The sequence below is a fragment of the Chiloscyllium plagiosum genome, chromosome 31 (assembly GCF_004010195.1).
Source record: "Chiloscyllium plagiosum isolate BGI_BamShark_2017 chromosome 31, ASM401019v2, whole genome shotgun sequence".
Taxonomy (NCBI): domain Eukaryota; kingdom Metazoa; phylum Chordata; class Chondrichthyes; order Orectolobiformes; family Hemiscylliidae; genus Chiloscyllium; species Chiloscyllium plagiosum.
The window spans coordinates 42995698-43007404 of NC_057740.1; the positions used below are offsets into that span (position 1 = coordinate 42995698).

General features: G+C 43.8%; 1 protein-coding gene across 4 annotated transcripts in view; it reads right to left on the reverse strand.

Moving 5' to 3' along the window:
- Nucleotides 1-11707, reverse strand: part of LOC122565502 (small conductance calcium-activated potassium channel protein 2-like) — a 101293-nt gene that overhangs the window by 84980 nt on the left and 4606 nt on the right. The gene's annotated exons all lie outside the window — the stretch shown is intronic.

Genomic DNA, 11707 nt, shown 5'->3' on the forward strand with positions numbered 1-11707 from the left:
TGAACATTTCATACTGTGCTCACTCAAACTGTTAGAAGCAACAAGGGAAACAGTTACAGAATCTGCTCACGGCAAACATGGATTCTGGAAAGCAAAATCTGCAAACAGCACAGCGCAACACTTTATTGCTGCAGCTTTCCCAGTCTATATTCCTCAGGAAAATATCACCAATCTGCATTGCACTGCAGTGTTATACAGTGACAGACCTGTCCCCACCAGTACTGTACGCAGGGTTGTACAGTGACAGACCTGTCCCCACCAGTTCTGTGCACCTGTGTTATACAGTGACAGACCTGTCCCCACCAGTACTGTACCCCTGTGTTACACAGTGACAGATCCATTCCCACCAGTACTGCAACCCAGTGTTATACAGCAACAGACCCATCCCCACCAGTACTGTAGCCCAGTATTATACAGTAACAGACCCATCACCACCAGTACTGTACCCCAGTGTTATACAGTGACCAACCTGTCCCCACCAGTACTATACTCGTGTTATATAGCGACGGAACTGTCCCCCACCAATACTGTATCCCTGTATTATACAACGTCAGACCAGTCCCCACCAGTACTGTTCCCCAGTGTTTTACAGCGACAGACCTGTCCCCATCAGTACTTTACCCAAGTGTTATACAACATTTTTCATAATTTTAAATTTATTGGATTGTGCCTCAATGCTGATACATATTTACTGCAAGGCAAGCTCTCAGTTGCAAATGCTAATTGATAAAACCTCTCCTGAGTTGGAATGAAGCTTGATATTATACTCATCTGTTGAATGACATTACAGTGCTGCAGCAGCCCACACGCCATTTACAGCTGCAGTCTGTCAGAAGGTAGTAGATACCAACAGATTCTGTGTTTGGCATAGCAGGTGTTCACCAGCTGAGGTTGCTGGCCCTGGTCTACCTCTCGGAATTGAGCAACACCCTCAAGGAAGATGTTGGGAGCACCGACTGGAATTCCAGATGTGTGCACCAGTCAGGTGATGCTCTGCGTGGGGACTGCAGTTTTATGTCAGCTTAGTGCAGATGAATGCATTGCAAGATGGGGCAGTCAGTGATATAAGCTTTGTATCGAATGCTAAGCTGAGACCGCATATAAAAAGGCCATTCTGCCTCTCACGCTTATGATGACTCTAAGTGTTCTATTCCTTTCATCCCACTCACCTGCTCGAACCCCATGGCCCTGCTTTCTCCCTCCCCCTCAAGTATTTTTCCAATACTTGTTTGAAAATGATTAAATCTGCTTGTGCTATCCTTGCAGGAAGCTCACTTCTGATCATAACAGCTCACTGTGTAATGCTCTGTGTTGTGTACAGCTTTTCCTAATGTGATTTATGCACATTATTTTTACTGCTTCACATCCCACTCATGGGGCTAAGGTACACAGTAAGCTTGAGGACTAGGAGAGGAAACCAGACGGAATTTGAGGCTGGAATCTTTGCTTTCAACTTGAGAGGAAAAGAGGGATCAAAGTGTTAAACTTCCTACAGCCAGCTGCTGAATGTGGAGACCAGAGTCAATATTTTCTCAATTTTAGATTCATTCACAAAGTGAGACTTCACAAGCGTACAGCTCCTGACCCTACAACCTAACACCAGTGCCATTAAGTGATTTTTTTTTTAGCCCTGAACGAATGAAATGGGTGGTACAATCCAACATTCACGAAACAAAAGCTTTAAAAGGAAATCTTTAAATTAAAAGTAAAATGTCGTTAGAAGGGTCGATAGTACTCCCCAAACTGCTATTCCTGCCTTGGTAAGGGGCGTGGAATCAACATCACAACAAAACCAAACATTTTAAAGCAAACTTATTATTAAAATATAATTTTGGGGAGTAGGCTTACCCTCCAAACCCAGGGGATAGAAGGAGGCGTTTCTTCACACTGTTTTGAATACAGATTAAGCAATGAGCTAGTTGATTATCCCCTTCAAGGGGGTTCTGTGACAAGCGTACAAATTTTAAAAGTAAACCTATGAAATGTACATCAAAATATCAGCTTGAGGGGAGAATATTTATCCCAGCAAGCACGTGTGACAATCACTAGTCACAGCAGATGTCTCTACCTGTTTAACATACCAATAAAGTGACTTGATGACTCTATGATCAATAGCCAAATTAACTAATAAAACTAATTTGACTTGTAAAAGCTCTTTAAGAGACACTGCAAAACAAATCAATTGTCAGTGGAAACTTACAAAATATAACTTAAAATTGGCTTTAATGCTGAGCAGGTAAACAGTGGCAAACAGTCATAAAAAGGAGTATCTATTTGCATATGCTCAGGTCATTATCAAGATATTTTCAAACCAACCTGTTCAGAAATATCATTACACAGTTTTAGAGTTGGGGGGATTTGAATCCAAGGCTTCCTGGCACAGGTTGCTATCAAAAGGTTACATGGTTAGTAAGTTTGCAGATGAGACCAAGCTTGGTGGAAAAGTGGACAGTGAAGAAAGTTATTCAAGAGAACAAGGGAATCTTGATCATCCGGACCAGCAGGCCAAAGAATGACAGATGGAGTTTTATTCAGATAATGTGAGGTGTTGCATTTTGGTAAAACTAAACAAGGCCGGACTTACACAATCAATGGTAAGGCCCTGGGGAGAGTCATTGAATAGAGACACCTAGGGGTGCAGGTACATAGTTCCTTGAATGTGGTGTCACAAGTAGACAGACTGGTGAAGAAGATGTTTTGTAAGCTTGCCTTCAACAGACAAAGCATTGAGTACAGAGAGTCATAGAGTCAGACAGCAGAGAAACAGACGCTTCTGCCCAACATATCCATGCCAACCAGGTTTCCTAAACTGAACTAGGCCCATTTGCCTGTGTTAAGTCCATATCCCTCTAACCCTTTCCTATTCATGTACCCTGTTGAACTATTTTTCAAATATTGTAATTGTACTTGCCTCTACCACTTTCTCTGGTAGCTCATTCCATATACACACCACCCACTGCTGTAAACATAGTCCTTCAGGTCCCTTTTAAATCTTTCCCCTTTTCATCTTAAGCCTATGCCTTATAATTTTGGACTCTACTACCCTGGGGAAAAAACCTTGTCTATTTACCCTACCCATGCCCCTCATGATTTTATAAACCTCGATAAGGTCACCCCTCAGCCTCCTACGCATCAGTGAAAAAAGTCCCACCTGTTCTAGTCTCTACTTATAAGTCAAATTTTCCATATAATGTCTTTGTAAATCTTTTTTGCATTCTTTTAATAACAGCCTACCTATGGCAGGGTGACCAGAACTGTATACAGTAGTCCAAATGTAGTATCACTGAAGTCTTGTACAGCCCGAACATAATGTCCCAACCCCTATACTCAATCCTCTGACCGGTGAAGGCAAGTGTGCCAAACATCTTCACCAGCCTGTCTACCAGTGATGCCACTTGCAAGGAACTATGTATTTTTAACCCTAGGTCTCTCTGTTCGACAATAACCAGATAAACTGCTTTCTTGGCATTAGTTGAGAGACCAACTCTGCTGCTGTTCTTCAATTGACTACAGGATGTTGAAGGTGTGAAAGAGCAGACAGGAACGTTGGTTTAATACCTTAGTTAACACTCCCTCAGTGGTGGCACTGGGAATGTCGGACTGGAGCACTGGCCTCATGTCTCTGGTGTGGGAACTGAATGTGTAGTCCCCAGAATCAGAGACATGAGAGCTGCACAGTGAGTCAAACAGAGACCAGGACGTTCAGTGGGAAATGGTGTATCCAATGTGAAGGAAAGACAGTGAGTGAGAAGGCAGGTAGCACACTGAGGTTCAAAGCTGAGGACAGATGGGAGAAATTTCAGCGGAGCATTGATTAGCAGGACCGAGAAAATACACCGTGGTGTACATAACAACACAAGAATATGCATTCCCACTCAGAGATATTGCATAATAGGTACAATCAGGCTTCACGTTTATTTAGCTGTTCCTTCAGAGGGAAGTGAATAATCTGAGGAAACACAGATAAGGTAAGGTAAAATGGTTGGTCAGAAATCCTGGTCAGGGATGGCATGATGGCACAGAGGAGGGGTGGTACCGTGGCTCAGTGGTTAGCACTGCTGCCTCACAGCAGCAGGGACCTGGGTTCGATTTCAGCCTCAGGTGACTTTCTCCCCATATCTGCTTGGGTTTCCTCTGGGTCCTCCAGTTCCCTCCCTTAATCCAAAGATGTGCAGGTTAGGTGGATTGGCCATGCTAAATTGTCCTCTAATGTTCAGGGATGCGCAGGCTAGGTGGGTTAACTAAGGTAAATGTGGGGTTACAGGGATAGGATGGGATGCTCTTTGGAGGGTTGGTGCAGATGGGCTGAATGGCCTCTATTTGCACTGTAGGGATTCTATGAGAAGGTCTGACCTTTGATTTTAACTAATGAGATTCCTATCATGGATTATGTTTGCAGGATTGTAGACACACCACTCTGTTTGAAATCTCCCCACCCCACCCCTCCCAAAACTAAGATTCTCAACTCAATTAAGGAGAAGTCTACATTGCACACAACTGTGGGTAGCATGTTGTTACAGTCTATTCACACAGAGAGGAATAGCTGAAGACTGTCTCTAGTGCCTGTAGGCATTTACCAGCACTGGGTGATTAGAAGGACATCAGTAGTTTAGCTCTTTCTCAAAAGCTAAAGCACGATTTGGTGGCTTGTCCCCAACTCCCACACCCTCCCCCGGAATCAGCCTGATCAAAGATTGATGCAGGAAAGTACTAAATAATCACTGGCCCATCCAGGGAACTCTGGTAAATAGAGATCAGGGCACATCTTTTTCTCTCACAATTTGTTTGTCAAATTCTGTTCTCTATGAAGCAGTGGAGTTTATTTAAGGAAGAATGAGATGATTGTTTGATGGACAAGGGAGAGAGAGATTAAAAAGTTCAGACAGGGAAGTGGAGCTGATGAGGTCAGCCGCGATCTTGGTAAATGACTGAGCAAGCTCAAGGGGTCAAATGTCAATAAAGTGTGAAGCTGGAAAAAGCACAGCAAGTCAACCAGCATCAGAGGAGCAGGGGGGTCTGCGTTTCAGGTCAATTCTCTTCCTCCTCGGATGCTGCCTGACCTGCTGTGCTTTTTCCAGCTCCATACTTTATTGACTCTGACTCTCCAGTATCTGCCGTCCTCACTATCTCCAAGGGGTCAAATGGCCTACTGCTCTTCAGTCCTATGTTACTAACCTGAACGTATGTTATGTCTGTAACACCCTAAAATGCTTCCAATGAATATTGTGAGAATCTGTTATCAGACTGGGCATGGACTAGATGCCAATGGTTTAACACACAAAGGTCAATTTTACAGAGTGGTTTAAAGGAGGAGACAGATGCAGAGAGATTTAGAATGGAATTCTGGAGCTTGGCACCAGGGAGCTGAAGGCAGGGCCACCAAAGATAGAAAAACAAAACCAGGGATTTATGAGTGATTTGCAAAATGTAAAGTAGCTGGAAAAAAAACTTGATTTGGAGGTGCCGGTGTTGGGCTGAATTGGACAAGGTCAAAAATCACACGACACCAGGATATAATCGAACAGGCTTATTTGAAAACACAAGCTTTCAGAGCACTGCTCCTTTGTTAGTTGTTACTGACTAATACTTGATGAAGGAACAGTGTTCTGAAAGCTTGTGTTTTCAAATAAACCTGTTGAAAAAGAACTGAGGAAGGTGAGAGAATGTTTTTGATTCAATTAGTTGTCTTGATCTGGAATGTGCTGCCAGAAAGGATGGTGAATGCATGTTCAATCCATCAAAGGTAAATTAGATAAATACTTAAAAAGGAGGAAGATGGAGGGCTAAGGGGAAAGAGTGGGGGAGTGGGATTAATTAGAAAGCTCTTTCACAGAGCTGGATGTAACATGGGCCATATAGAGTCAGAGAGTCAGCGTCATACAGTACCCTTCTGTCCAACTGTCTGACCCGCACTGATCAGACATCCCAATCTGACTTAGTCCCATTTGCTGGCATTTGATCCATATCCCTATAAACCCTTTCTATTCCTATACTCATCCAGATGCCTTTTAAATGTTGTAAGTGTACCCTCCTCCACCACTTCCTTGTTCCATACACGCACCACCTTCTCCATGAAAACGTTCCCCCTCAGGCCCTTTTCAAATCCACCCCCCTCACCTTAAACTGATGCCTTCTAGTTATGGACTCCCACACCCTCAGAAAAAGACCTGGACTATTCACTCAATCTCCTGCACTGTATCATTCCTGTATGGTGTTGCATATCAATGTTACATATTAATATCAATGCACTCTGTGAAATGTAATATCATTAACACATCACTCACTGTCAAAAGCAATATACAGAAAAATGGAACATGCATTTCTACAATATCTCAACACAGCCTTTGTATATCCGAAACTTCCACACAGTCGCTGAATTAGTTTTGAGCCAAAGGCAATTACAACAACAAGTTTGCACACAGCAAGATCCCGTGAACACAAATGAAACATACGAGCAGTTAACAATAGCACTAACAAAAGCACGCCAAGCACCACAATTCATCAGGGTGTGACGGTGTGGATGTAGATTGGATGCTCCCCTGGCTGGTGAATCTAAATCCTGGGAACACAAGATAAGGGGTAGATTATTTAAGGCTAAGATGAAGAGGAATTTCTTTACTCAGAGTTTGGTGAATCTTTACCGAAAGGCTGTGGAAACACAATCATTGAGCAGGTTCAGGGCAGAAATTCTTAGATTTCTGTAGACTAATGACATAAGGGATGTAGAGACAGTGGGAGAAAGTGACACTGAGGTAAATGATCAGTCATGATCTCATTGAATGGAGCAACCAGCTCAATGGGCTGAATGGCCTACCTCTGTTCCTATATCCATTTTTATAGGCTTCCTTTTGAAAACAGCAACATTGTGGTAACCATATATGGAACCTTGATTTGGCCACACTTAACTAAACACAGTTCCAGTCTCCATTTTAAAATAAGAATATAAACACACTAGAAGAAATGCAGAAATGATTTACAGACTTTTTGCCAGAGGTTATAATCATCAAGAAGAGGTTGAATACAGTTGAGGTTGAGGTTGCTTTCTCTAGAAAGGTGGGTGGTACATTGGCCCATACTGCTGAGGGGGCAGCTTCAATTCTATCCTTGGGTGACCGTCTGTGGAGTTTGCATGTTCTCCTGTTTCTGCCAGGTGTTCTGGTTGCCTTCCCCAATTCAAAGCTGTGCAGATTAGGAAGATTGGCCATGCTAAATTATTGGTAGTGTCTGAGGATGTGCAGGCTTGGTAAATGTGGGTTATAGGGATTGAGTAGGATGCTGTGCAGAGGGCTAGTGGAGATTCAATGGGCTGAATAGCCTCTTTCTGCACTATAGGGATTCCATGAAAAAGAAATGATTAAGGAGAGATCTAACAGATTATGAAAGGGATCAATCATGTGGATATTAAAATGAATTAGGGGTGAAGTAAGCCATTCACCTAGATCACGTTGATCTATTTTTATTTTGAATGCAACATTCCTATCTAAACCCGACAACCCTGAAACATCAGGAATCTACTTGCCTCTGTCTTTAAATACCTTCAAAGAGCCCACCTCCACTGCTTTCTGAGGCAGAGTTCCAACGTCACAGATACCTCAGGGAAACTATTCCTCATCTCTGTCCCAAAAGGGCAAGCTCTAATTTTAAAACAGTGTCCCCTGGTTCTGGCCTAACTCACAAGAGGAAACATTCTTTCCAGGTTTACCCTGCAGACACAGAGACAATGTTTCTCACAGGGAAGAAGAGCATGGGGAAACACAATATAATCACCAAGAAATCAAATAAACAATTTTGAATACACTCCTTTTACAAAAGAATGATAAGATTATGGAATGTGTTGTTCAGGAAATGGTTTAGTACACAGCCCAAATACATTTATAGTGATAGATCTAACAGAGATTTTCAAAACCATGACTGAACAGGACAGAGTAGATAGGGAGAAACTGTTCAGGAAAGGGACAAGAACGAAAGTGCGTAGATTTGAAGAGATCTGCAAAAAAAGCAAAGGTGAAGTGAGAAAAATCTTTTTCACTAGGCAAGTAGTTAGGGTCTGGAATGCACTGCCTGGGAATGTGGGGGAGGCAGGTTCAGTTGAGGCATTCAAGAGGGGCACTGGGTGATTACAGGAAGTCCCCAGGTTATGAACGAGTTCCGTTTTTTTCGACTGTTCGTAAACCGAATTTGTGTGTAAATTGGAACAGATACGGCTAATTAATCTGCCCATTCGTTAGAACGAAATATTGTGCGTAACTCGGATTTTTAAAGATTATTTTTAAAAATGAGAAGCTGGAGGTTGGTTCGTTAGTACAGGACATTCATATCCCAGGGACTTCCTGTATTTAAATAAAAGTCATGTGCAAAGGTATGGGGGAAGAAAGAAGATTGGCAAGAGATAATGATGCTCATTTCTAAGCAGGTGCAGATACAATGAACTGAACAGAAGCAGGCCATTTGGCCCATCGAGTCCACACCAATCCTCCTAACAGCATCCCATCCAGACCCACCTCCTACGCAATCCCTGTAATATTGCATATCCATGGCTAATCCACCTAACCTATACATCACTGGGCAATATGGGCAATTTCCCATGGCCAATCCACCTAACCTGCACATCTTTGGACTGTGGGAGGGAACCACAGCACCCAAAGGAAACCCATGCAGACACAGGGAGAATGTGCAAATTCATCACAGTCACCCGAGGGTGGAATCGAACCCGGGTCCTTGGCGCTGTGTGGCAGCAGTGCTAACCACTGAGCCACCATGACACCCCACGTCTGTGATTCTGTGAAGCTAGATAAACGTAGGAGAGAAAAGAGTAGAAGAATAGAATATATGGGTTGGTTGGGAGGGGGCTGGTATAGAGTATCAGAATTCCTGATTCCTGATGCAGGGCTCCTGCCTGAAAAGTTGATTCTCCTGCTCCTCGGATGCTGCCCAACCTGCTGTGCTTTTCCAGCACCACACTCTTGACTCTAATCTCCAGCATCTGCAGTATAGAGTATAGCAGGAACAAACTGGTGCTATGTAATGCCAACAATCTTTGGTGATTCTTGAGGGAAGAACACTGGGAGGGTGTTCATGTTCTGTTTCAAATTGCTCCTTTTGAATACATTTGATTTGATGCAAAGACAGCAGCCAGCATTTCTGCCACATCAGCCACAGATTGTGAACGAGCTCCAACCTTGCACTGGGGCTTCTCTCAGGAAGGCAGGCGTTAGTAACTGAGGTACCAAATGCTGCAGTCACTGACAACACCACGTAGTAGCATTGCATTTTAGGAAGAAAATGTTGCAAACTCTTTCATGCAAGGTCAAGAAGAAAGGACAATAAAAAGAAACAATGAGTTTGTCAGACCCTGGGAAAGACAGTTGGAATGAAAGACAGTGTGGGAAGGGTGAGGTGCAGAGGATCAAAGGTTGTGCATATTGAATATTTTGAAAAGGACAGATCACAGTTAATGCAACAGTCAGTGGAGGCCTTGATTTACTTAATATAGAGCTATCAAGGTATACAGCATGGAAACAGACCCTTTGGCCCAACTTGTCCATTCCAACTAGGTTTCCTAATCTGAACTAGTCTCATTTGCTTCCTTGCACCTGTCCAAATGTCTCCTAATTGTTGTAATTGTACCCTCCCCTACTACTTTGTCCAGCAGTTCAGTCCACACACACACACCACCCTCTGCGTGAAAAAGTTGTCCCTCAGTCTTTTTTAAATATTTCCTCTTTCACCTTTAAGATTAGATTCCCTACAGTGTAGAAACAGGCCCTTTGCCCCAACAAGCCCACACTGACCCTCCAAAGAGTAACCCACCCCCCTCTGACTAATGCTCCTAACAACTATGGACAATTTAGCATGGTCAATTCACCTAACCTGCACATATTTAGAATGTGGGAGGAAACTGCAGCACCCGGAGCAAATCCAAGCAGACATGGGGAGAATGTGCAAACTCCATACAGACAGCTGCCCGAGGCTGGAATTGAACTTGGGACCCTGGCGCTGTGAAGCAGCAGTGCTACCCACTGAGCCACCTATGCCTTCTAGCTTTAAACTCTTCTGTCTGGAGAAAAGACCTTGGCTGTTCACCCTATTCATCCCCACATGATTTTATAAACTTCTTTAAAGGTCACCCGTCAGCCTCCTATGTTCCAGGGAAATAAGCCCCAGCCTTGGGGTGGCATAGTGGTTCAGTGGTTAGCACTCCTGCTTCACAGCACCAGGGACCCAGGTTCAATTCCAGCCTTGGGTGACTGTCTGTGTGGAGTTTACACGTTCTCCCCGTGTCTGCGTGGGTTTCTTCCGGGTGCTCCGCTTTCCTTCCACAGTCCAAAGATGTACAGGTCAGGTGAATTGGCCATGCTTAATTGCTCAAAGTGTTAGGTGCTTTACACAGAGGGAGATGGGTCTGGGTGGGTTACTCTTCGGAGGGTTGGTGTGGACTTGTTGGGCTGAAGGGCATGTTTCCACACTGTAGGTAATCTATCCAGCCCAATATCCTGATAACGTGTGATCATGTACAAGGGAAGTAAACACAGGAACATAGTAACAAGAGGAGACCACTTAGCCCCTTGAGTCCATTTAATTAGAAGATACTACTTTTTCTAAATTTCCCTCACCCTCATCCTCCCTTCCCCTTCCCCCACACCCACCATCACAAATTTTCTCTCTACTGACCCAGTCACCTCACTCAGCACCTTAAACAGATAAATCAGATAACTTTGTGATCCTCTAAGCTGAAGGGAGTACAAATCTAGCCAAAGAACCTGGTCCTCTTCATTCCACTCAATTACTCCAGGATCATTCTAGTCAATCTTCTCTAAGGCCTATGACCTCTCCCTGAGGCTATGCCTAGAAATGTCTCCCAGATACTGGTTTAGCTTTACAAAATGGGAATATCTCTTGCACCCTGTTATATTGAATAAAACTACATGACATGGACAGTAATAAGGTGGAACCCCATCACCTGAAGAATATATCAGGTGCAGAATAAGTTTCTGTGGGACAGTCCACAACTCTCATTCCAATGGGGCCAGGGGACATTTCTATGGTTTATTTACCAATGGGAGTGCATCAGTTAATGGCTAGTGTAAAATTCCTTTCTGCTTTCTATTAACGAACTCATCAACTCAGTTCTTTGACCGAAGCAGTGATGCAGCTGTAACAGCAGGCTGAAGGATTCCGTTTGCTGCATTAATGTAAGGCGAATCTTTCAAAGTCCCTATGCAACCATTTGAGACATTGTGTGCAGCCAACGGAAATCACAAAATGGGAGCAGTGCACCTGAGATTTTGTCACATGTGGCAGTAAACTGCGGTCTCCCACTGATAGAGCAGGGAGAGTGAGTGCTGGTCAACTTCATCCTGAGAACTGTGTCAAGAGTAAACACTGCTCATCAGGAATGGGAGGGGGGGTTGAGGGCTAGGCGAAAAGGAGGGATCGAGAGGCAGAGGAGAAGGAGGGATCGAGGGATAAGGGGAAAATGTGGATGAGTTAGATTGAGAGATGCAGGGAGCAGGAGGGCAGTATGAAATTGGGAAGAATAATGGATTGAGGGATATGGAGAAGGAGCAGAATGGGGGAACACAGGGAAAAAGTGGGATTGAAGGGTACAGGGAGAAAGTGGAGGAGTGGTGGGAGGGATATGGCAAGAAGGTGGGATTTGGGGAGAAAGGTTGGGGAGAGAGGTGTAAATAAGATTTGATGGGATGAC